The sequence below is a fragment of the Leucopleurus acutus genome (genome assembly GCF_964270905.1).
Source record: "Leucopleurus acutus genome assembly, chromosome: 17".
NCBI classification, from domain to species: domain Eukaryota; kingdom Metazoa; phylum Chordata; class Mammalia; order Artiodactyla; family Delphinidae; genus Leucopleurus; species Leucopleurus acutus.
In genome coordinates, this window is record NC_139159.1 from 40,077,487 (window position 1) to 40,104,402 (window position 26,916).

The 26,916-nt window shown below is 35.4% G+C and overlaps 1 pseudogene across 1 annotated transcript; it reads left to right on the forward strand.

The window, feature by feature from the left end:
* The first annotated feature begins 4,540 nt into the window (after positions 1-4,540).
* LOC309973996 (ATP synthase F(0) complex subunit B1, mitochondrial-like) lies at positions 4,541-26,466 on the forward strand (annotated as a pseudogene). The gene is made up of 2 exons: positions 4,541-4,557; positions 25,663-26,466. The product of its transcript is annotated as an ATP synthase F(0) complex subunit B1, mitochondrial-like (transcript).
* Positions 26,467-26,916: the final 450 nt, after the last annotated feature.

Consider the following 26,916-nt stretch of genomic DNA (forward strand, 5'->3'; position numbering starts at 1 on the left):
TTTGTCATAGATTAATTGCCTGTGTAAATGTGTGTTCATTTCTGAACTATTCTGTTCTGCTCTCTATTCTGTTCCATTGGTCTATGTGTCTGTTTTTGTGCCAGTACCACACTGTTTTGATTCCTGTAGCTTTGTGGTATAGTTTGAAATCAGAGAGCATGATACCTCCAGCTTTGTTCTTCTTTTCAAGATTTTTTTTTTTTGGCTATTTGGGGTCTTCTGTGTTTCCATACAAATTTTAGAATTATTTGTTCTAGTTCTGTGAAAAATGCCATTGGTATTTTGATAGAGATTGCATTCAATCTGTAGATTGCCATGGGTAGTATGGTCATTTTAATAATATTGATTCTTGCAATCCATGAGCACAGTATATCTTTTCATTTGTCTGTGTCATCTTTAATTTCTTTCCTCAATGTCTTTTAGTTTTCTGAGTACAGGTCTTTTACCTCCTTAGTTAGATTATTACCAGGTATTTTATTCTTTTTTATGAGATTGCGAATGGGATTGTTTTCTTAACTTTTGTTTCTAATAGTTCATTGTTAGTGTATGGAAATGCAATAGATTTCTGTATATTAATTTTGTATCCTGCAAATTTACTGAATTCATTGATGAGTTTCAGTAGTTTTATGGTGACATCTTTAGGATTTTTTTATGTATAATAATGCATCATCTGCAAACAGTGATAGTTTTACTTTTCTTTTCCAATTTGGATTCCTTTTATTTATTTTTCTTGTCTGATTGCTGTGACTAGGACTTCCAATACTCTTTTAAATAAAAGTGGTGAATGTGGGCATCCTTGTCTTGTTCCTGATCTTAGAGGAAATACTTTCAGCTTTTTACCACTGTGTATGATGTTAGATGTAGGCCTTTATTATGCCATACATGGCCTTTATTATGCTGAAGTATGTTCCCTCTATACCCCTTTTGTTGAGAGTTTTTTTTTTTATCAAAAATGGATGTTGAATTTTGTCAAAATCTTGTTCTGCATCTATTGAGATGATCATATGGCTGTTATTCTTTAATTTGTTAATGTGGTGTATCACATTGATAGATTTGCAGATATTGAAAAATCCTTGCATTCCTGGGTTAAATTCCACTTGATCATGGTATGTAATCCTTTTAGTGTACTTTTGGTTCCAATTTGCTAATATTTTGTTGAAGATTCTTGCATCTATGTTCACCAGTGATATTGGCCTGTAATTTTCTTTTAGTGCTGTCTTCATTGGGGTTTTGTACCAAGGTGATGCTGACCTCATAGAATGACTTGGGAAACCTTCCTTCCTCTGCATTTTTTGGAATAGTTTGAGAAGGATAGGTGTTAACTCTTCTCTAAATGTTTGGTAGAATTCACCTGTGAAGTCTTCTGGTCCTGAACTTTTGTTTTTTGGGCATTTTAAATTACTGATTTGATTTAATTACTGATAATTATTCTCTTCATATTTTCTATGTCTTCCTTATTTAATCTTGGGAGATTGTACATTTCTAGGATTGGCTCATTTCTTCTAGGTTACTCATTTTATTGGTGGATGATTGGTTGTAGTAGTCTCTTATGATCTTTTGTATTTCTTTGGTGTTGGTTATAACTTCTCTTTCATTTTTGACTTTGTTGATATGGACCCTTTTTTTTTGATGAGTCTGGCTAAAGTTTTGTTAGTTTTGTTTGTCTTTTCAAAGAACCAACTCTTAGTTTCATCAGTCTTTTCTTTCTTTTTCTTTTTTTTTAGTCTCTATTTCATTTATTTCTGCTCTGATCTTTATGATTTCTTTCCTTCTATTAACTTTGGATCTTGGTTGTTCTTTTTCTCTTCCATTTAGGTGTAAGGTTAAGTTGTTCATTTGAGAATTTTCATGTTTCCTGAGGTAAGCTTGTATTGCTATTAATTCCCTCTTAGAACTGCTTTTAACACTTCCCATAGATTTTGGATCATTTTTTTCGGTTTTTATTTGTCTCCAGATGTTGTTGGATTTCTTCTTTGTTTTCTTCAGTAATGCATTTGTTGTTTAGTATCATATTGTTTAGTCTTCAAGTGTTTGTGTTTTTTGCAGTTTTGTTCTTGTGGTTGATTTCTAATCTCATTGTATTTTGGTTAGGAAAGATGCTTGATATAATTTCAGTATTCTTAAATTTACTGGGACTTGTTTTTTGGCCTACCATGTGATCCATCCTGGAGAATGTTCCATGTATAATTGAGAAGAATGTATATTCTGCTGCTTTTGGATGGAAAGTTCTACATGTGTCTATTAAGTCTATCTTGTCTAATGTATGTTTTAAGGTCAGTGTTTCTGTGCTGATTTTATGTTTGGATGGCTTGTTCATTGCTGTAAGTGGGGTGTTAAAGTTTCCTACTATTTTCGGGTTACTTTTAATTTTTCCCTTTATGTCTGTTAATATTTGCTTTATGTATTTAGATGGTCCTATGTTAGGTGCATATATATTTACAATAATTATATTTTCTTCTTGGATTTATCCCTTGATCATTATGTAATGTTCTTCTTTGTCTCTTTTTATAGTCTTTGTTTTAAAGTCTATTTTGTCTGATGTATGTAGTGCTATCCCATCTTTCTTTTCATTTCCATTTGCATAAAATATCTTTTTCCAACCCTTCATTTTCAGGCTGTGTTTTTCTTTAGATCATTAATGAGTCTCTTGTAAGCAGCATATATATGAGTGTTGTTTTTGTATCTATTTAGCTACTCTATGTCTTTTGGTTGGAGCATTTAGTCCATTTATATTTAAAGTAATTACTGATATGTATGTACTTATTACCATTTTGATAATTGTTTTTACTTTGTTTTTGTGGTTCTTTTATTTTCCTTTCTTCTTCTTTTGCTCTCTTCCCTGTGATTTGATGACAACCTTTAGCAATAATGTTTGGATTTTTTTCTTGTGTGTGTGTGTGTGTGTGTGTGTGTGTGTGTATCTAGTATAGATTTTTGGCTTGTGGACACCAGGAGTTTATATATAGCAATCAATATCTATTTCTATATCTATATGGTTATTTTAAGTTGCTTATCTCTTAAGTTCAAATGCATTTTAACAACCCTTTATTTTTACTCCCCACCCTACCAATTTACTGTTTGTGACATTAAATTTTACATCCTTTTGTTTTGTGTATCCCTTAACTACTTATTGTGGATATAAAAGATTTTACTACTTTTGTCTTTTAACCATCCTACTAGCTTTATAAGTTGATTTATCTACTACATTTACTGTATATTTCCCTTTAACAATGAGATTTTTCCTTTCATAATTTAATATTTCTAGTTTCAGCCTTTTCTTTTTAGTTTGGAGAAGTCCCTTTAACTTCTTGTAAAACTGCTTTGGTGGTGCTTTTAGCTTTTGCTTGTTTGTAAAACTTTTAATCTCTCCTTCAAATCTGAATAAAGCCTTGCCAAGTAGAATACTCTTGGTTGAAGGTTTTTTTTTTCTTTCTTTCATCACTTTAAGTATATTGTGCCACTCCCTTCTGTCCTGCAGATTTTCTACTGAAAATCAGCTGATAGCCCTTTATGAGTTTCATTGTACACAATGTTGCATTTTCCTTGTTGTTATTAATATTTTCTCTTTATCTTTAATTTTTGTCATTTTAATTATGACGTATCTTGGTGTGGTTTTCTTTGGAAACCTGTTCGGGACTCTCTGTGCTTCCTGGACTTGGATGTTTGTTTTCTTTCCCAGGTTAGGAAAATTTTCAGCTATTATGCCTTTAAATATGTTTTCTGCCCCTTTCTCTCTCTCTTCTTCTTTTGGGACCCCTATAATGCCAATGTTAGTTCACTTGATGTTGTCCTAGAACATCTCAAACTACCCTCATTTTTTTCTTCTGTTCAGCTTAAGTAATATCCACTACTCTGCCTTCTTGTTTGCTGATCTGTTCCTCTGTATCATCTAATCTACTCCTTCTTCCTTCTAGTGTATTTTTTATTTCAGTTATGTATTCTTCAACTTTGATTGGTTCTTCATTACATTTTCTAATGCTTTGTTAAAAACTTCTAACTTCTTACTCTGTTCATATAATCTTCTTCCAAGTCCTTTGGACATCTTTATGATCATTGCTTTAAACACTTTATTGGGTAGATTCCTTCTCTACTTCACTTAGTTCTCCTTCTGGGTTTTATCTTGTTCCTTCATTTGGAATACATTTCTCTGTTGCCTCATTTTGTCTTATTTGCTGTTTTTATTTCTATGTATTTTTATGTAGATTGGTTACATTTCTTGATCATGGAGGAGTGGTCTTATGTAAGAAATGTACTATGGGGCCCAGCAGCACCCTCACCCCTGATTATGAGAGCTATATATTTTGGGGGTGCTCTTTATGTGGGCTGCATGTATCCTTCTGCTGTGGCCAGGCCAACTCCTGTGAGAATGCTGATAGGTGTGGCTGGGCCCTGGTCCAATTTGTTGTCAGGCCTTGCCTTGTGTGGAGACTGCCTGCTGCTGGTGTGTGGGCCTGGATCCTGGCACTAATAAGCTTAAGGAAGGATTTCAAAATGGCACTTAACAGCATTAGTGTTCTTGTGGTGGGATGAGCTTCTCAACATGGCTGCTGCCAGCACGTATGTCCCCAGGGTGAGTTTTAATTGCATCCTGCCTCACTGGGAGGCTCTGCAGGATCACCAAGTGGGTATGTCCCAGATTCCTTTCAGATTACTGCTGCCCTGGGTCTCACAGTGTGTAAGATTTTATGCATTCCTTTTAAGAGAGGAGTTTCTATTACTCATAGACCAGTGGCTCTCCTGAATGTAAGTCACACTGGCCTTCAGTGTCAAATATTCTGGGGGTTCCTCTTCCTGGTGCCAGATCCCCTGGCTGGGGAGCCTTATGTGGAGCTTGGATCCCTTGCTCCTTGGGGAGAACCACTTCAATTGTAATTATTCTGCCCTTTGTGGGTTGCCTACCCAGAAGTGTGGGTCTTAACTATATGTGTCTCTGCCCCCTCCTACCTGTTTTATTGTGGTTCCTTCTTTATATCTTTAGCTGTAGAAGATCTTTTCTGATAGTATTCAGGTTGTTCTCATGGACAGTTTCTCTGTAAATACTTACAATCTTGGCTTGCCTGTGGGAGGAGGCGGGCTCAGAGTCTTCTTTTACTACCATTTTGGCCACTTAATAAGAACAGAAGCTATTCTACCTAGAGCTTGCTGACAGCATCTGAAAATTCTTTGTCACATATTTTATTGGAGGGAAGTCATGTTGAAGTCAGTATTGACATGGAGAGAGTCTCAGCAATTTATGGTTTTGATATTCATTTTTGCTAGGGTTCTAAATATTACACATTATTTCCACCCAGAATACACTATACTGGTATATCATGATATATGGCAGCTTAACCATTCCAAATGGATTCTATTCTAGCCTTAAAAGTTCTATCATTTGAAGTTTTAAAATGACTTACAGTTTTAGTTTTCAGTTTCACATTGAAAATTCTAAGATGAACAGTGATTTAAAAAATATTTAAATTCTGCAGAGACACAGACAATATTTTCTTAATAAAACATGAGTTGGTGGATTTTTTTCCCATTCTTAGCTAATTTTTCAAGACAAATCACTCTACCTTTGAAACTGTATGCTCATACCCACCGGGTTAAAATAAGGCAAAAGATGATTAATTAAGATCCTTTAGCTTAGCTTGCAGAACAATAGGAAAACTACAGATGAGAAAACAGCTTGCTGACATCCTCCTTTGATTGAACATCACTCAGATGTATTTAGGGACTAGAATGATCAGTGAATTTTAGATGTCATGGGATGAAAATTTACTGCATTAAACACATGAAACCCCCCTGAATTTACACATACAACCCATGAAGAGACATGAAAGACAGTTGCACCTGTTCAGAAGACACTTAAAACTTCTCTTTACCCTCCTACCAATCATTTCTTAGTCCCAACACCCTCTTATTCCCTCCTTCCACAATAAATATCCCACACAAAACATGATTGAGGAGAGAGAACTGAGCCTTGCCTTCTGTCTCTTTGCTTGGCCACTCTACATTAAATCCTTTTCTCTCTGAAAAAGAATGTTGCCTTGGTGTTTGAACTTTCCATTGCACAGCATGAAATGAGCCCACTTGCTCAGTTACACCTTCCAAGAAGTAGCTAAAACTGTATGTTTATCTTCAGAGTACTTGAATGCTGGGGATTTGACATAGAGATGTTTGAGAAAAGCAAAGAAAAAGGCATGAATGTAGGAAATATTAGGACATATTCATCCAAGGAGTTTAGTATGATTGGAGCATAAAGTCTGTGTGTGAGAGAGAAATAAGACTTGAAAAGTAGCCAGAGGTAATAGCTTGAATCATTTTATGTTGAGAAGTGATTTGATCACTTTTAAGTTTTAGGAAGCTTAAACATGCTGCTGTTGTGTGAACAACAGACTGGAAGGGTGCTAAGCAGATGAACTGGAAGCTAACTGGGAATGATTTGTAATAACTATGGCATGAATCAAGGTAGCACCAGTTAAAACAAACTGTGGAGCTTCATATGAAGGTACTTAGGAGATAGAATGAATGGGTTCCATAACTGATTAGATGTGGGTGTAATAGAGAAGGACTAAGATGAATCCCAGGACAACTAATTGTACAGAAGTTCCATTAACAGATATGGAGGACACCAGAGGATAATCAATTTGAAGGGAAGATTATGTTATACTTTGTGGAGCATCGGAGTATAGACGTCCAGGCTGAAAAATAAAATGGAATTGAGGAAGTGTCAGTCAGTTCTGCTGCAGTAACAAACATCCATAAAACTTAGTGACTGAAAAACAACAGTTTTATTTTCTGCTGATGTTACATATCTCTCTAACTCTTACTTAAATGCATCAGATAAAGGAGACTTTATCAACTAGAAAGTGACTGGTCCTTGAACAGGAGAGAACTTTGTATCAATAAAATTGCACACTGTCTTTTAGAGACTTCTGCCTGGACATCACACATGTCTATTCTGGTTAAAGTTATACTGGCCAAAGAAAGTCACACAGGCATGTGTAACTTCAAAGGAGTAGGAAAGCACAATCATTCATATATATGCCTAGAAGAAAAGAGCAGAACCAGAACATTGATGGAAAGTAACATAAATTGGGAACCATCAATAATAAGTGTTATTTGACGATATTATAGTAGATAAAATCAGCTCAGGGATTATATATATTTTGAAAATAAAAGAAAGCTAAGAACAGAATCCTGGGGTACACCAACATTTAAGTACAAGAATTCATAATAAAGGTGACTATAAAAGGAGACATCAGAGATCTGGGTGAAGAATCACTACAAAAACTTTAGTAAAACCATCAACTAGAATTGACAAAGCAATTTCACATACAATATCATTTTAAAATCCCCATTAAGTATTTTGAGACTCTAGGAAGTTGAGTAATTAAGTTTTGTTCTATGGAATTGAACCTATTATTCCTTCCAATATTATCCAAGTGACTAACTCTTTAGGAGACTATGGAAAGTATGTAATCATTAGTAGGACAATGAAGCTTTTTTTTTTTCCAAAACAATATTAAAAAGGAGGCTTAACAGAGGTAAGAAAGCATTGCAAATCCTGTGTTCTATGAATGAAAACACCTAGTAAATAAAGAAATATGCACAAGAAAGTGACCAGTGCAGGGCAGAGTCTTGGCTGTCACTTCATCTGTATATGGGTAGATTTTACAATGATGGTAACTTTTCATTACTATTTCCTTAAGATAACTTCCCAGAAGTGAAATTGTAAGGTCAAATAATTGCATATTTTTAATACACATGATATCTCATGTCTATGAAGCCTCCAGAAAAATTATATCCATCTATGCTTGAGTCAGCTGGGTATAAGAGTGCTTATTCTTGAATTGTTGTAATGTAATTGTTTACATTTTTTCAAACTATAAATAATGTTAGATAATGTTTTGTATAACTTTTTACTTTTCATTTCTATTGAGGTATGACATTTATATATATGCTTTTATTAATCTGTATTTCTTTTTCTTATTAATGAAATTCCTGTCATATTCTTCTCTGATTTTCTTTTGGGTTTCCATCTTTTTTTCTCATTGATTTTTTTTCCTTCCAGTTTTATTAAGATATAATTGATGTATAGTACTGTATAAGTTTAAGGTGTACAGCATAATGTTTTGACTTACATACATCATGAAATGATTACCACGGTAAGTTTAGTGAGCATCTATCATCTTATACAGATACAACATTAAAGAAATAGAAAAACAAAATTTTTGCCTTGTGATGAGAATGCTTATGATTTACCCTCAACAATTTTCATGTATAACACACAGCAGTGCTAATTACATTTATCATGTTGAACATTTTTTCTTGCTGATTTTTAAAAGCTTTGATAAATATGTAGCATATGTGTCAAATATATACATATAAAAACTGCCTGTATGTCCAATAATAGGGTATTTTAAAATTTAATTTTGGTATAAATTTTCATACCTTTACCCAAAATATGTTGAACCCACAGGTTTTTGGATATTCAGATAGATGTTGGGGATAGCACAGTGAATAAAACAGACATGGCCCTGTCTTCATTGATATTATGACCAAGAAAGGTAGACAGACAAGAAGCAACTAAGCTAATAAATGAAGTTTATTATTGTGACAAGTGCTAAGAAAGAAATGTGAGGATGAAAATAACTGGAGGTTGAAGGACAGTTCTTTAGATAGTATCATCAAAAAAGATTTTTTTGAGTTGATGATATTTAAAATCAGAGCTGTTGGATGAGCAGTGGCATACAGTCAGCATTCCAGGTTGAGAGAACCCCCTGTACAATGGCTCTGTGGGGAAGAGACATTTTAAAAAGACCCATGTGGCTGGAGTGTGGTGCATGAGGGGGAGGAACCAAGCAATAAGGCTGCATGAGTGGCAGGAGTGGATTACCCAGGGCTTATAGGTCATGCTGAGTTGATTGGATTGTATTCCAAAGCAGTGAGGAAGTGATTGAAATGTTTTACAAAGGAAATAACATGATTTTATTTCCATTTTAAGACAATCACTCTGGTTGATCTGTATAGAATAATAGAAGGGCAAAGAATAAATTTAGCGTGTGTGTGTATCTATTATAGAATGTTGTATCAGTTAACTACTGCTGCCTAGTAAGCTACCCCCAAATCTATTTGCTTAAAACAACCACCTCTCAAAGTCTATAGAGAGGTCTGACGGGAAATTCTGTTGACTTGGATCCGTTTGCTACAAATGTGCTGCAGTCCACTGGCCTAAGCAAGTCACATGGCCAAGCCGAGGGTCAGTGTGTGAAGGTACAAGAACAAGAACGAACACAGGATGGCATGAAAAATTTGGACCATATATTCAATCAATTTAACACAAATTTCTGTAAGTGAAAAGGTACACTATACTAAGTGATAACAATTATATATAAAGTTATATGTGTAATGTAATATTTTAAAGAAAAAAGCTACTTGAAAGATATACAGTTGATCATTGAACAACACAGGGCTCCAACTTTCCTTGAAGTTGAAAATCCATGTAAAACCTTATAAGCCCTTTGTATCCATGTTTTTGAATCCTCAGATTCATCCACCATGCATCCTATAGTACTTTAGTACTTTAGAACTTTAGAACTAACTTTAGAATGTTAACTGTGATTATCTCTGGGTAGTGGGATGTAAGGTGTTTGAATACTTTATTTTTCTGTATTTGAAAAATTTTCTGCATTGAGTTTGTAGTAATTTTATAATAAAATGCTATTTCAGAATTCTAGACAAAATCTTTGTTTTATCATAGAGAATGGAGATGAGGGAATAAAGAAGAAGAAAAGAGAGAAATTGAGTTTATTTGTCACAGTAATCTCAGAGGTCAACCTGTATCTTGATCACATCCTAGCTCCCTAATCTGTCAAATAAAGCTAGCTAACTGTAGGTATTGTTTTATTATGTCAGCTTCTCATTTCTTCTAGGTAGCCCTAGAAGAACCTGCTCAACAAATATTTTCCTTGCAGAGCAAAAGAAGTCCCGAACATTCATGTCATCTTCTACCTCTCTCTGGCAGAACCACAGTTCTGTTATTTTCTGATTTAAGTGTAACAAAACAACTCTTGGATGGATGCACCATGGATAGTATCAACATAAAATTTTCCACTATTTATGAATCAATTTATTGATTGTTTTGTTTTGATTGCATTGTTTTGTTATTGATTGCATTGTTTTGTTCTCAAGTTCCCCTGTACTTCACCCACTAGTGTCTGGAAATGACATTTCATGTGAGGAGAGGCTGGTCAGTATATAGTGAGAAGAGTATGGTCTCTGGGGTAAGAAGGTCTGTATTTGAACTGTTTGACCACATGGACAACTCATTTTATCTCTGAGGTGTCAATATCCTTATTTGGAAAAAAAGGGATAAAAGAATAATAATACCATCTACATATGGCTACCCAGAGGAACAAAAGTGATACCATATGTAAAAGTCCTTTTTAAACTGTAATGCTTTCAAAATGCTTAGTCTCTTTTGGTACCATCTATTACTTGAATTAAACATAGACATTTTTGTTGTCCTCTTTTGAAAGTCAGATAGCTCTGAGAGGAATAAGATCTTATGATAAATGCACCTATATAATAATAAAGTCTTACTGTCAGAGAAGAAAAAATAAATGTTCCATAACACATTGAGTTCAAAAGTTGAGGCGAGAAATGGTTGAGTCAAATTTTAAGTGTTTTAAAGTGTGCCTAAGACTGCCATCCATTTTCTTGATCAAAAACTTGGGGTGTTGAGGAGAGCGTGTTCAATAAAAGGGTTTATTATTATCAATGGATTTTAAATTGCTTTCAAGAAAATTGTTCTTGATCAAATTTGCCTTGCCTTATAGTTTAAAAAATGTAAATATAGCAGCTGCATAACACAGGGAGATCAGCTCAGTGCTTTGTGACCACTTAGAGGGGTGGGATAGGGAGGGTGGGAGGGAGAGCAAGAGGGAGGAGATATGGAGATATATGTATATGTATTGCTGATTCACTTTTTTATAAAGCAGAAACTAACACACCATTGTAAAGCAATTATACTCCAACAAAGATGTTTAAAAAATGTAAATATCAATGGGTTTAGCAACAAATAATCTTTATAAAATAGATATTATTAAGTATATTTGAAGGCAGTTAAGTCAAACAAGAACATTCTGTATTTCGACCTTGTTCTAGGCATAAAGGAAACTCCAGGATCCCTGCTATTCCCATCAGTTCAGATGAAGTGATTGATTTCTTTTCAGTTGAAATGAAAACTTGTTTAAATATTTTGAAAATTGTCCAGACAATCATAACTTTCAAGCTATCAGAGAAAGCAGAACTGTGACAAGAAAAATAGTACTGAATTCAGTTGTCCTATCATAGGTAACTGTGTGCACTTTTGTTGTCATGGGGCAGAAGTGAGAACAGAAGTAATATTGATGATTAAACATGTGAACTGCTGATCTAAATCCAAATGAAAACTTCTTGGGTGAAGTTGCAGAAAGGTAGATCTTTGGCAAAAATTAACTCTACATATGGGAAGTTCACTACTGAACACCTCTTGCACTAAATGAATGTAGTGTCAACACACTGTTCCTGGTCACTTGATATCCACTGAGCTCTCTTTTTGGCCTTGTTATTTATGAGCTTTGTGATCTAGGTTCAGTATTAAATTTCTGAAAAACTCATTTTCCTCTTTTGCAAAATTTCCTTTATGCCATTACAAAAATACACTTTATTTAGTGTCTATACACCAGGCAAATGACATACATTATATCTTTTCATTCTCAAAACAGTACTACGAGTGAAACTGAGGCAAAATAGAAAATAAACAACTTGCCCAAGATCACATAGCTGATAGGTGGGGCAATCTTAATCTAAATCTAGTTTTCTACCACTTCACACTGCCCATCAGGATATGGCATAAAATAAACACTCCCCAAATGTTAAATCTCCTCTCTTTGTTCCCTCCTACAAAGTACTATTGTTATTGAGATGAGAAGAACCTAGGGGTAAGATAGGAATAAAGACACAGACCTACTAGAGAATGGACTTGAGGATATGGGGAAGGGGAAGGGTAAGCTGTGACAAAGCGAGAGAGTGGCGTGGACATATATACACTACCAAACGTAAAATAGATAGCTAGTGGGAAGCAGCTGCATAGCACAGGGAGATCAGCTCGGTGCTTTGTGACCACCTAAAGGGGTGAGATAAGGAGGGTGGGAGGGAGGGAGACGCAAGAGGGAAGAGATATGGGAACATATGTATATGTATAACTGATTCACTTTGTTATAAAGCAGAAACTAACACACCATTGTAAAACAATTATACTCCAATAAAGATGTAAAAAAAAAAAAAGAGATGGACTCTCAACTAGATTTTCTGTGGAGAAAACCTGTGAGGGTAAGAAAAAAACAAGACTTTCAGGAATCTTTCAATACTTTCAGTGGCCCACTAGGCAGTCTGGTAGATAAAAAATGCTTTAGTGATGGGAAGAGATGACAGGAGAGATGGAGGAAGTGAGGGGTGAAGAGAAAGGCAATAGAAAGACGTCATAAAGATTATGGGGGTTAAGGGGGATGGTCAGGGATAGAAAAAGGTTTTAGCAGGAGCTTTGAGTTTGAAATTCTAGGGGAAGAAAGTAGTGTCTAAGGAGAAAAATCTAAGAAGGTTTTCTATGTGAAGTACTGTGTGAAACTACTACAGTGCTGTTTAAGGAGGTTTCTTTTAGTGAGATGTTGTGCAGACACTGGGCCAGGCTATTTATGCAAACTTCCTGCTTCAGGAAAGGGTCACTGCATGCTCATAACCATTGTCTGCAATACCCAAAGAAGTGTAATCAAGAAAGAACTGTGGGGTCATGGAAGAGCAGCGAGGAGAAGAGGAGAGTCCAAGTCTTGGACTTAATTGCTAGAGTTAAGTAATATATTCCTTTGTATACTGGAGGTCATAATATCTGTCTCAAAGAGATGTCAGGCTTAGGTGAGCTGATAGTGTGTTATAAACTATAAAAGCTTCATGAAAGACTTCCCTGGTGGTGCAGTGGTTAAGAATCCACCTGTAAATGCAGCAAACATGGGTTCGATCCCTGGTCTGGGAAAATCCGACGTGCCTCAGAGCAACTAAGCCCATTGGCCACAACTACTGAGCCTGGGCTCTAGAGTCTGTGAGCCACAACTACTGAAGCCCATGCACCTACAGCCCGTGATCCACACAAGAGAAGCCACCGCAATGAGAAGCCCACGTACCACAATGAGGAGTAGACCCCTCTTGCCGCGACTAGAGAAAGCTCATGCTCAGCAATTAAGATCCAATGCAGACAAAAATAAATAAATAAGTTAATTAAAAAAAAAAGCTTTATGAATGTAAGTTGTGATTATTATACAGCACCTAGATTTGTTAGCTCCCAAGAAGTTCTATGATGAGCAAGGACCACCTTACTAAAATGCACATTTAGATTTTTCTCTTTCTTGGAACTTAGTGGCCTTCTATAAATTAGTAGGTGTTAACATGGTTCTGTCCTAGATGAGGTTTGGAGAGTCAGGAATTTTGGGGAATTGTACTTTAAGAGTAGGTTCTGATGATAAGTTAGACAGCAGTGATCATATTTTCTAAATCGAAATTAAAGACATATGATCAGACAACAGGACAGAGTATTTCAAATAGTATATATCTGGAAAAATCTAAGATCATTGGTCACCAGAACTATAAACTGGCATTTCTAGCAAAGATGCTCCAACCTCTTCTTCTTCAAGGTCTTTGATGAAGGGCAAAATTCCAATTTTATGAAGAAGTGCACTGCAAGTCTTTTAATTTTCCCTTCTGCACCCAGGGGGACAAATAATTAGCACTTTCCTAGGTCTAAATAGGAGAACAGAGCCCAGAAATTCTACTATCAATGCTAGCTTACTAGGAAAAGACATACTTGTGCCATGCATCGTTAGGGATTATAACAGATTAGCAACTAAATTTGAGTTAATTAAAAATAATCAACTATAATAAGAAGAGAGTTTCCAGAAAATTACCATATTGATCAAGTTGACAGAACAAATTTTGGAGGCCCAATGCCAAGTATCTGAATAAGCTCATTAAAATTTAAAATGTTACAGAATTTAATTAATTTTATTAATAATGACCATAAAAATACATAACAAATAAATAGCTAGAAAGAGTTTAAGCTTGAGAGTCTATATAATAATACAAAACTTAAAACATAAAATATGACATGACTTTTAAGAAGTTAGGATTGAATGTGAAAGTTGAAGATTAGAAAAAGTGAAAATAACAATGTTTGACAATAAATGTATGATGTGCTATGAAATACTTGAATGGGGACCTAAACTTTGAAATAGATAATACTGTATTTTGAAAAATAGATTATTTTAAATCAAGGGCTACAAGGCTTGCCACTAATTTATTTAGAGGGAAAACCTATAAAAATGAATCAGTGTCTTGTATAGTTATAGCTTGGTTGGATTTTAGATCTAGTTATAATCTACTTTAAAGGTTTTTAAAAAATCTCTTAAAACATTGTCATTTGAGAAACTCCTAATTTATCAAAGTGAGTGTCTTCTTAGCAAAATAAAATGTTTATTGCATGAAGCTTTCAGGGTCTTTAGATGAATGAAAGTAGATTTTGTAAAATGGATTACCTGGTCTAGCTCCCAAAATTATCATAAAACACACTGGATGACACAAATTAACCACAGTTAAAATGTTTCTACCGGTGTGAAAATTAATAATCTATATTTCATTTATCAGATTTATTTGTATACAGCTATTTCCCAAAATGATTTATGATAGCTGTTTGTTTTCTTGAACATTGTTGTCTGCTCTCTTGTTTCAATTTTGTGACTTCTGTTCTCTGTTCAATAAAAAATATACATGGGAAAGGTTGATTGAGAAACAACCTTTCTAGGAAATAAAGGCAGAATCCAGACTTGGAGGATAACCTCTGCCAAAAGTCATAAGCAAACTTTTCCTTCAACCCATCAGCTCTGAGCTCACTCATAATCCATAAAGTGAAGATATCCATCACTCAGCTAGGCAATACCTACACCAGTGGGAGGATGAGAGTTTTGACAATAAACTCCTAACTATGATAGAAGTTAGGTGCCCAAAGGAGAAAAAGACAAACACAGGCCCAGGGCTCCTTAATAAGGTATTTCAAAAACAAGATGAATAGTGATATAGAAATTAGAACTCAATATCATGAACAGATAAACAGTTCTCATTCCTTCCAAGTTGTCTAGGTGATTTGCAGAAGACTGGGGAATTACTTGATTCCCCTTTACTTTCAGGAATAGATGAGGTAATTAAAAATCTTCCCCAAGAGAAAGTTCTTGGCCCTGGTGGAGCTACAGGAGATTTCTATAAAACCTTTGGCTTAGCCCTCTCTGTACATTTGCTTGACAAGCTCAATCACTTGGGGGACTCAGGTGGGTTCATCCCTGCCAGCCCTTACATCCAGATTATCTTAATTGCTAAAAAGGATAAAGATACAGAAAACTGTACCACATCTAGGTTGAAACCCCTGATTAAAGTGGATATCAACTCTTGGAAAAGATCCTGATAGTTCTCATCATTATTTGAAATCTGGGGCACAGTAATTAGGCAGTCGCTTGGGGATGGGTCATTCTTTGCATAAAATGATTATTGTTTTACCTGGATAACAGTTTCTCTCAGAATGACAGGGCACTAGCAACCCCATTTATCATTTTTCTCCTAAAGGACAGTTTTAAATTTTGGGCAGAGCAGTGAGTATCAGGGATGTACTATAAGCTCAGCAATCCAAGGTCTTCATTATTTAATGATATGTCTTTTGCTTGTGCTCCAAATGAGTAGGATAATCTCTGTTTTGCTATTTCTCAATGTTCTCAGAGCTGAAGTGGGGAGGCTGGTGTTACATTATACTATTAGCCTGTTGCTACACACACACACACACACACACACACACACTCACACATGGAGGTGTGGAAGTGAAAGTGATAAATTAAAAAACATCTTGCAGTATGATTCCAGCTATATGACATTCTGGAAAAGGCAAAACTTTGGAGATAGTAAAAAGATCAATGATTGCCAGGGGTGAGGGTGAGGGACAGATGAATAGTCAGAGCACAGAGAGATTTTAGAGCAGTGAAACTGTACTGTATGATACTATGATGGTGGATTCATGCTACTATATATGTGTCTAAACCCATAAAATGTACTACACCAAGAGTAAACCCTAATATAAACTATGGACTCTGGGTAATAAAGTTGTGTTGATGTAGGTTTAGTGGCCTTCTACATCTGTAAACCTACATCTAGTGGGGGATATTGATAATGGGGGAAGCCATGCATGGATTGGGGCAGAAGGTGTATGGGAAATCTCTATACTTTCTGCTCAATACTGCTGTGAACCTTAAACTGTTTTAAAAATTAAAGTCTTAAAAAATACCTTGCAGGAAAAAAATATTTTTGGTTCTTAAAAGTACAAGTAAGTGGTGGTTGAATAAATGAATTATTTAATAAAGGAGGGTAGGTTTTCAGCCTTCAAAATTCCTGCCTCTACTGTGGTATTCAGAACACTGCTTTTTATATCCACTCTAGAACAGCCAACACCTGGTAGAATTGTCTCTGTATCTGAGATTTTATTTTATTAATTTAGGTTGTGCCAGGTCTTAGTTGTGGCATGCAGACTCTTTGTTGCAGCATGTGGGCTCTTACTTGTGGCATGCATGTGGGATCTAGTTCCCCAACCAGGGATCAAACCCGGTGCCCCTGCATTGGGAGTGCTGTGTCTTACCCACCGGACCACCAAGGAAGTCCCCTGAGGTTTTAAAGTTCATGCCCAATCTAGGACGTTTAGCAGGGGGGTGGGGAGGGGCTACTGTTAGGCAGTTCTGTGTACCAAGTGGTCAAATGTTCTCAACTGTGTTTTCAAAAGTTGTGGTGTTTTGTTTTAAAACTGGAGTTAAAGAATGGTATAGAAATGTGAGTGGGAGGGAAAAGAATAATCTAACAACAGTAAGAAAAGACAATTGCCACCAGCAAAATTATTAAAAATACATGACTTTTCTCAATTGTGAAATGCCTATGACTGTCATACCACCTGGGGTTAAGACTTGACATATTTCAGTACCTAAAATATATCTCATCTTGTAAGTGTTTTGGGGAGAATTCTCCAAGGTAAAGCACAAAATGCAAGGGGAGGAAGTCTCGCTTAAAGAAGCTTTCGTTAGGAATTTGGACAGTGAGCCATGTGATATTCTTTACGAAACTGTCCTTCAGATTTACACCAAATGAGGTGTCAAGTAAGTAAATGTAAAGATAATCTCAATCTTCTGGGTGGTTACCAAATTTTCCACATCTTAGCTTGTGAAGGAATTATCATAGGGCACTGCTCTGAATTCCAAAAGTGGAGGGCTTTGTCTGAAGCTCTGTAGATTAATAAATTTGGTTCCAGAAACAATATAAAACTTCTCTAGTTTGAGGACATAGGAGGCTAGAGTGATTAATAAAATAAATATATTTTTAAAAGTGGATTTGGTATCACAGTCCAAATTCCCTTTTTGCTATAATCTTCAGATTTTAATTATTTGTGTAAAGCCAGCTAGATATAAGATATAACTGGGCACAAAATAGACAAGGACCCCAATCTCAAGTGTGTATGGTGCTCAGAAGTTGAGGCTTCCAACTAGAGGAAAGGCTCTAAGGTGAGAGTTGGGATGGTAAGATCAAAATCAGAGTATTAATCCAGAGAGCCAGTAAGGGAGTGAGAGCCAACATAAACACTCAAAATGAAAGTGGCGTTTGGAAAAGTCACACTAAATGGAGAGAGGGTTTGAAGGAACCAAGAAAGGAGGAGTAGTATAACTAGGATGGAATGTGATATGAACCCAGATGAATTTTGGAGGTTCAGGACTTAACTGAAATACTGGGCTCATTTAAGCATTCAAAGCAGGGTGAAAAGTAGACTTTTCATATAATAATAAGAAAGTACTGTGAGGATAGTCAAGCTTGGGAAGAGGCCTGTCTTTTAATTCCTCTTATATGTTCCCTATTTTCCCTTCTGATCACGTGGTAAGTAGTTTATTCCACGGATTACCCTGTGAATATTTGGGAGTCATGGGATCTTGTCCATTTATATAAAATCAAATATGAACTGCCTTGTCCTCATGCCTTTTATATTCAGTCTCTTTCTATTGGACTCCAGTTTGTATATTGCTTCCAGGAGCTCTCTGTCACAGTGCCACTTGGCTCATGAATTTACAGTGACTTCCTATTTCTTCAAATCCATTATGCAGATATCAGGATCTCCATTAACCCCAATGTATTTTTCCCAACTCATATCTCACTCTTCCTACAGGGTCTTCTATTCTAACAAGGGAAGTAATTTTCTCTCCTCCAGTCCTTACCTATTCTCTTATAATTCTTTGTATTTTCTATCCTTCAAACCAAAGTCTCCACTTCTTTCAAAGCTCATATTAGGGTTCACTGGGTATAAGAAGCATTTGCTTATTAAGTTTACCTTACTTAAACTTTGGTATTTTATTTTATCATAATATATACTCTCTTCAACTTGCATATAGCCTTAGAATTTTTTCCAAGTTGACTCATATATGTGTAGGTTTCTGCCCTAATTACATGGTAAATTCCTGGGCAACATATTTTACTTCTTTTATATTCTCTTTGAGCCTCAAAATGGAAGCTTGAATACATAGGAGGCACTCAAGTAATGCTTATAAAACAGATGATGACATCCCCCTACTGTGACTCCCTATTATAGAGTAATAAGAATTGGTTTTGTAATAGAGCAAATGTTTAATTTTTGTGGTTTTTAATTAATAGTGTATATAAAATTCCATAATTTATATTACTCAGAGTTACAGTGCACTGTGTCTTAATATGGGAATTTTAGGGTAAATTATTTTACATTTATAAACATTTCTACCTATTCCATTTATTTGGGGTGAGAAAGAGTTAGGTTGCTGCTTTGGTTGGTAGTGGAGTACCAGAGAGATTCAAATAAAATTGGACTGCTTATTAGCACAGGTACATTTTAGGTTCAATCAGCAGAGCACAGTTTTCCAAAGCTAGGTCCATGGGTAGAAGGAGCAGATGTTAATCTGTAGAATCCTACTACAGGCATATAAGTAGCTATATAGGTATTATTATAGGTATAAGTACACAGATAGTTATATAGTTAGCAGTTAGTTTATATTAACTATAATATAACTATAACTATATTAACTATATATATTATATTAACTATATTAACTATATTAACTATATAACTATATTAACTATAACTATATTATAGTTAATATAAACTCCTATAGGTAGTAGTGAGTAGAACCTTTATTTCATATACAGCTGTCTTATTTGGCATCAAATCTTTGGTTAGGCAAAATGTTGTTGTGTGGTCTTTTATCAATGTCACTGAGATTCTAATAACTTTTTAAGGATGACTTGTTCTATGCCCCAGATCTTATTTCCTTGTGTTTCAACCCAACAGTGAGTATTCTATTGACGACTGTTCTGCATACTGAATGGAGAGCGTTTTGTTTAAAAAGACCTATTTTTCTTTCAAACCAGTGGGGATATCATGTGCCAGATGGTTAATTCCCATGAGTTAATGAGTGTACCCACACACTTCATGATTTGAAATATCCTGCGGACATGTCCTTTGGTGAAAGGATTGCTAGATTTTAATTTACATCTGTATAAAGTACATATTTGCTTTTTTTCTGCTGATACCTGGAAAAATAAATTTTTATTCATAATGCGTGAAATATATGCCGTTTTATTTATATAGTCCTCTGATGTTTGTGACTTAAATAATTTACAGAAATATAAATTCTGGTCACACTTTAAGATTACATTTTAATTATCAATTGCATTTAAATTAGAGAGTGAGAACACAGCTTTCTGATGTATGTGTGAAGGGTAATAGTGGGCAATATTCAAATGAATAATTCTTGTGTCCCTGTGTCAATAAGATTTATATTTTTAACTAATGAAGGTTCTTTATCACATCTAATTAATGGGTTATTAATTTATAGCTATTTAAGATGAAGGCGATTCTTGTAAAGCAGTAATGCTAAAATGTCCAAAGATTGGCAAAGGTAGAAAATAACATTTGAATCTGCTTTCAGAAAAGCCTAAAATAAAATTCATCAGTACATTAGATATTTTCAAGTAGTTGGGTAAGGATAGTTGATCCATATAGCTGAGTTTATATAATAGTTTATGCTGTAGTGATTCCAGGATATAAAGGCTGAACATAAAAAACAAATTCATAATAAAATATTTATACTAACAAACAATATATTTATAGGTTTTTAAACATAAAGAATAAAATATTTTTATAATACTCTACAAATGACTGTAATTTGTATATGCAACAAAATTATATGGGTTATTAGCAGCCTACAGTCCATGGTGCTGACCACAACCTCTGTAGCTAAGCAAAATACTCAGAAGTTTCAGGGCTTCAAGGTAAGACAGATAGCCCATCTCTAGGTGCTAGAATCACTTCAGGTTTTTTATACTCTGTCTCAATTTACAATAACTTGGACTGGCATAACTCCTTCTTTTGTTAGGTGAGAATGAGGGAGACATCATTTTCTCATTGGGCGATACACCAAAATTTACTCAGGGGATTGACCAAGCAATCAAGTCATAAGGTTGCTGGTAAGAGGATTTCAGGTAACCAAACAACTGATAGGGCTCAATGAAAGCAATAGCTGAACAAACAAACAGATGAAACAAAATCTTGGGTATTCCTTGGGTAAGTAGTTGGGATGTGAAGTTCTCTCATTATTTTACATGTTTAGAACAGGACAAACTCAAAATTTTGAAAAATAACTTTGTATCCTGTGTCTTACATACTAGAATGTAAATACTAGGAAAGAGAGAATTTGGGGACAAATTTACAGTGGGAAACTAAATACAATGTAATAGAACTTTTTTTTCTGAGAAAAGGAGCTTAATAAAGTGATTAAGTAGTCCTCCTAGCATTTCAACATAGACACACTGAGGCAGGATCAAGATGGTAGAGAATGAAGACTGTGAGCTCACCTCCTCCTAGTTTTGACACATCAAAACTACAAGTAAGTATATAAAAAGTCTCTCTGAGAATGATCTAAAGACTAGCAGAATGGCTATTCTACAATTAAGGATATATATTAAAAAAAAAACACTGAGACAGGTAAGAGGGAAGAGAAGGAATTTAGTCAAGACCCATACCCCCAGTAGGCAACACAAAGTGAAAGGAGATATCTCAAACTTGGAGGTCCTCCCTAAGGAGTGAGAGGTTAGAGTCCACTATGTGCACCCTAGCCCTGAGATCAGTACATGAAAGACAACTCCCCTCTAACTGGTTTTGAAAACCAGCAGGGCTTAAGACCAGGAGAGCCAGAGGACTGTAGAAAACTAAGAATCTACTCTTAAAAGGCACACACACAAATTTACTTGCTCTGAGTCCCAGCACACAGGAATCAGATTGAAAAGTGCTTGACACTCTAGCCAGCCTTCCATGGCTATTCCAGCATGCACCCCAGCCCACACTAGGCTCTGGCTCCAACACCACTGCCAAAGTAGTGGCTCCCAGCACACTCTGGGAAAAGCCCCAGCTGGTGCTGGGATTTGGCTCTAGTCACCTTCCATCAAAGCAGCAACCCTGGGTGCACCCCAGAAGAAGCCCCAGCCTGTGCCAGGCTTTGGCTTTAACCCCTCCAGCTCCAGATCTCTTCCCCAGACACACCAAGGTGGTGGCCTTGGCATGCACCAGAAAAGGCCTCAGCTGGGGCTTGCTTTAGCTCCAGCATTCTTTCTAAAGCCACCAGACACACTCAGTGTACATAGCAATGCTCCTACACAAGGACACATCTTCAAGACTGGGATAGGTAACTGTTTTGTCTAATTTATAGAGAAAAACACAAAAAGTCAAACAAAATTAGAAAACAGGAATATGTTCCAAGTGAAAGAGCAAGATAAATCCCCTGGGAGGGGGGCAGGGGGGACTAATGATATGGAGATAAGTAATTTACCTGATAAAGAGTTCAAAGAAACTACTACAAAAATATTCACTGACTTGGAAGAAGAATTGAGGAACACAGTGAGAATTTCAACAGAAAAATTTTTAAAAAGTACTTATCAAAGTTGAAAAATACAATAAGTAAAATGAAAAATAGGTTAGAGGTAATCAATAGCAGATTAAATGATACAGAAAAATGCATAAGCAACCTGGAAGAGAGAATAGCAGAAATCACCCAATCAGAACAGTACAAAGAAAATTTGAAAAAATGAGGATAGTTTAAGGGACTTTAGGGACAACATCAAGAATATTAACATTCATATTACAGTAGTTCCAGAAAGAGAAGAGAGAGAGAAAGGGGAAGAAAATATATAAGATGACTTAATGGTGAACAATTTCCCTAACCTGCACTAGGAAACAGACATCCAGGTCCAGGAAGCACAGAGAGTCCCAAACAAGATGAACCCAAAGACATCCACACCAAGACATATCATAATTTAAGTGGCAAAATTTAAAGTTAAAGAGAGAATTTTAAAGGCAGCAAGAGAAAAACAAAGAGTCACATACAAAGGAACTCCTTAAGGCAATCAGCTGATTTTTCAGCAGAAACTTTGCTGGCCAAAAAGGAATGGCATGATATAGTTAAAATACTGAAAGGAAAAATACCTACAACCAGGATATCATTCAGGCAAGGTTTTCATTCAGAATTAAAGAGAGATAAGAGTTTCCCAGACAAGAAAAACTAAGAGTTCAACACTACTAAACTGGCCTTACAAGAAATGTTAAAGGATCTTCTTTAAGTGGAAAATAATAGGCCATAATAAGAAATATGTTTATATGCAAAGGAAAAATATCTTGCCGGTAAAAGCAAATATATAGCAAAGGCAGTAGATCAACCACATAAAAAGCTAGTAGGAAGATTAAAAGATAAAAGTCATAAAATCACTATAACTGCAGTAAGCAGTTATGGGATACATAAGAAGACGTAAAATATGATATAAAAACATAAAGTTGGATGGGGGAGTAAAAAATGTAGAGCATTTAGAATGTGTTGAATTTAAACAACTATTGGCTTAAATATATATGTATATTTACATATGCATATATATATATATATTTTAAATCTACATATAGATATAAACATACCTCATGGTAACGAAAACCCAAAAACCTACAATACATACACACACAAAAAGAGAAAGGAGCCCAAACATGACATTAAAGAAAATCATCAAATCACAAGGGAAGAGGTTAAAAAGAGAAGAAAAGAACAGAGAAGAACTGCAAAAACAATCAGAAAACAAGTAACAAAAGGTCAATAAATACACACTTTTCGATAATCACTTTAAATGTAAATGGACTAAATGCCCCAATCAAATGACACAGGGTAGCTGAATGGATAAAAAAGAAGACCCATCTATATGCTGCCTACGAGAGACTCACTTAAGAGCTAAACACACACATGGACTGAAAGTGAGGGGATATAAAAAGATATTGTATGTAAATGGAAATTAAAAGAAAGCTAGCTGGGGTAGCAATACTCCTATCAGACAATGTAGACTTTAAAACAAAGGCTATAACAAAAGACAAAAGGGCATTACATCATGATAAAGAGGTCAATCCATAAAGAGGATATAGCATTTGTAAACATATATGGACATAATACAGGAGCATCTAAATACATAAAGCAAATATTAACAGACATAAAGGGAGAAATTGAAAGTATGTAATAATAACAGGAGACCTTAATACTCCACTTACAAAAATGGATAAATCATCCAGACAGAAACTCAATAAGGAAACATTGGCCTTAAGTGACACATTAGATCGGATGGACTTAATAGACATCTACAGAACATTCCACCCAAAACAGCAGAACATGCATTCTATTCAAGCACACATGGAAGATACTCCAGGACAGATCACATGCTAGGCCACAAAACAAGTCTCAATAAATTTAAGAAGATCAAAATCATATCAAGCATCTTTTCCAACAACAATGTTATGAAAGTAGAAATCAATATCAGGAAGAAAACTGGAAAAAACCTCAAACACTTGGAGACTAAACCACATGCTATGAAAAAACAAATGGGTCAATGAAGAAATAAAAGAGAAAATCAAAAATACCTTGAGATGAATGAAAATAGAAACACAACTTTCCAAAATCTATAGGATGCAGCAAAAGCAGTTTTAATAAGGAAGTTTGTAGCTATACAAGCCTACTTCAAGAAACAAGAAAAAATATCAAATAAACAACTTAAATTTACACTTAAAGAAATTAGAAAAAAAACAAACAAACAAAAAACAAAGCCCAAAGTTAGTAGAAGAAAGGAAATAATAGAGATCAGAGTGGAAATAAATAAAATAGAGATCAAAAACAATAGAAAAGACCAATGAAACTAACAGCTGATTCTTTGAAAAGGTAAACAAAATTGATGAATCTTTAGTCAGACTCATATCAAAAAAAAAAAAAGGGAGAATGCAAAGAAAATTAGAAATGAAAGGAGTTACAACTGATGTCACATAAATACAGTCATAAGAAAATACTACCAACAGTTATATGCCATTGAATTGGGCAACCTAGAAGAAATGGATACATTTCTAGAAACATACAATCTTCCATAACTGAATCAGGAAAAAATAGAAAATCTAGTATTGAAATTGAATCAGTAATCAAAAAATTCCCAATAAACCAAAGTTCAGAACCAGATGGCTTCACAGGAGATCTACCAAACATTTAAAGAGAAGAGTTAACACATATTTTTCTCAACCTAATTCTAAAAAATTGAAGAGGAGGGAACACTTCAAACTCATTCTTTTTTTTTAAACATATAATTTTTAAAATAATATATATTTTTAAATTTTCTTTTCTTTATTTATTTATATCTTGGCTGCTTTGGTCCTTTGTTGCTGCACAGGGGCTTTCTCTAGTTGTGGTGAGTGGGGGCTACTCTTTGTTGTGGTGTGAGGGCTTCTCATCATGTGGCTTCTCTTATTGTGGAGCAAGGGTGCTAGGACCACTGTCTTCAGTATTTGTGGCACACAGGCTCAGTAGTTATGGTTCATGGGCTCTAGAGTGGAGGCTCAGTAGTTGTGGCACACAGTCTTAGTTGCTCCACAGCATGTGGGATCTTCCAGGACCAGGGCCCAAAGCCATGTCCCCTGCACTGGCAGATGGATTCTTAACCACTGCACCACCAGGGAAGTCCCAAACTCATTCTACAAATCCAGCATTACCTTGATAATAAAACCAAAGACCCTACCAAAAAAAAAAAAAAAAAAAAAGAAAGAAATCACAGGCCAGTATCCCTGATGAACATAGATGCAAACATTTTCAACAAAATATTAGCAAACCAAATTCAACAATACATTAAAAGATTCATATGTCACCAAGTGGGATTTATTTCAGAGATGCAAGGATGGTGCAATATCCACAAATCAATCAATGCAATACACCATATTAGCAAAACAAAGGATAAAAATCACATGATCATCTAAATAAATGCAGAAAAAGCATTTGATAAAATTCAACATCCCTTCATGATAAAAAAAAAAAACTCTCAACAAAAATGGTATAGAGGGAACATACATCAATATAATAAAGTCCATTTATGACAACCCTACAGTTAACATCATACTCAATTGTGAAAACATTATGGAGTTTCCTCAAAAATTAATAATAGAACTGTTACTGGGGCACCAAGACTGCTGCTGTGTAGATGCTACCTGGTGGTACTTTCTGCTGCCACTGCAGCAGGCCCCTCTCTGAAGAGTGCAGCCCTCCTCAGTCCAGGGGTATTACAGGCAACAAGGATCTTTCATACAGGGCCACCAAGTCTTGCCTCTGTACCACCTCTTCCTGAATATGGAGAAAAAGTTCATTTTGGGCTGATCCCTGAGGAGTTCTTCCAGTTCCTTTATCCTGAAACTGGTGTAACAGTAACCTATGTGCTCAGAACTGGGCTTATCTTATATTTACTTTCCAAAGAAATATACGTGATAACCCCAGAGACTTTCTTAACCATATCAACAATAGGATTGCTTGTCTATGTAGTTAAAAAATATGGTGTCTCTATTGGGGAATTTGCTGATAAACTCAATGAGCAAAAAATTGCCCAACTGGAAGAGGCAAAACAGTCTTCCATCAAACAAATCCAGGATGCGATTGATCTGAAGAAGTCACAGCAGGCACTGGTTCAAAAGCTCCATTACCTTTTTGATGTCCAAAGGAATAACATTGCTATGGCCTTGGAGGTTACTTAATGGGAATGGTTGCATAGAGTATACAAGGAGATAAAGAATCACCTGGACTATCATATCTCTGTGCAGAATATGATGCGTCAAAAGGAACAAGAGCACATGATAGACTGGTGGAGAAGCATGTGGTGCAGAGCATCTATGTACAGGGGGAGAAGGAGACAATTGACGAGTGCATTGCACATCTAAAGCTGCTCACAAAGAAGGCTAAAGCACAGCCAGTTCTGTAAATGCATCTATCCCAACTGAGAGACCTAGAAATAGTTGACTGACTAAATGGAAACTAGCCTATGTGACAGAATCTTTGTATATCGCTGTCTACTGAAGTTAGAGTTGACCTTTCTTAAAAATGAAAAGTTTGAGTTTCATATAATGCGAGAAATAAAACAGTCTATTGGCCAGTAAGATGTTTCTCTCATCCTTCTTGCTCTGCATTGAATTGTTCCATGATCACTTCTGAATAACCAGTTTGCTTTGAATAAAATTTGGTACTGGACTAAAGATTATCAAGTTATAGTTTAAATTTTTAATTAATTCAACCATCTTGCAATAAAGTGACAGTTGAAACAAACAAAGAAATAGAACTGCCATACAAACCAGGAATTCCACTCCTGGGTATTTATCTGAAAAATGAAAACACTAATTTGAAAAGATAATGCACTCCTATGTTCATTTTAGCA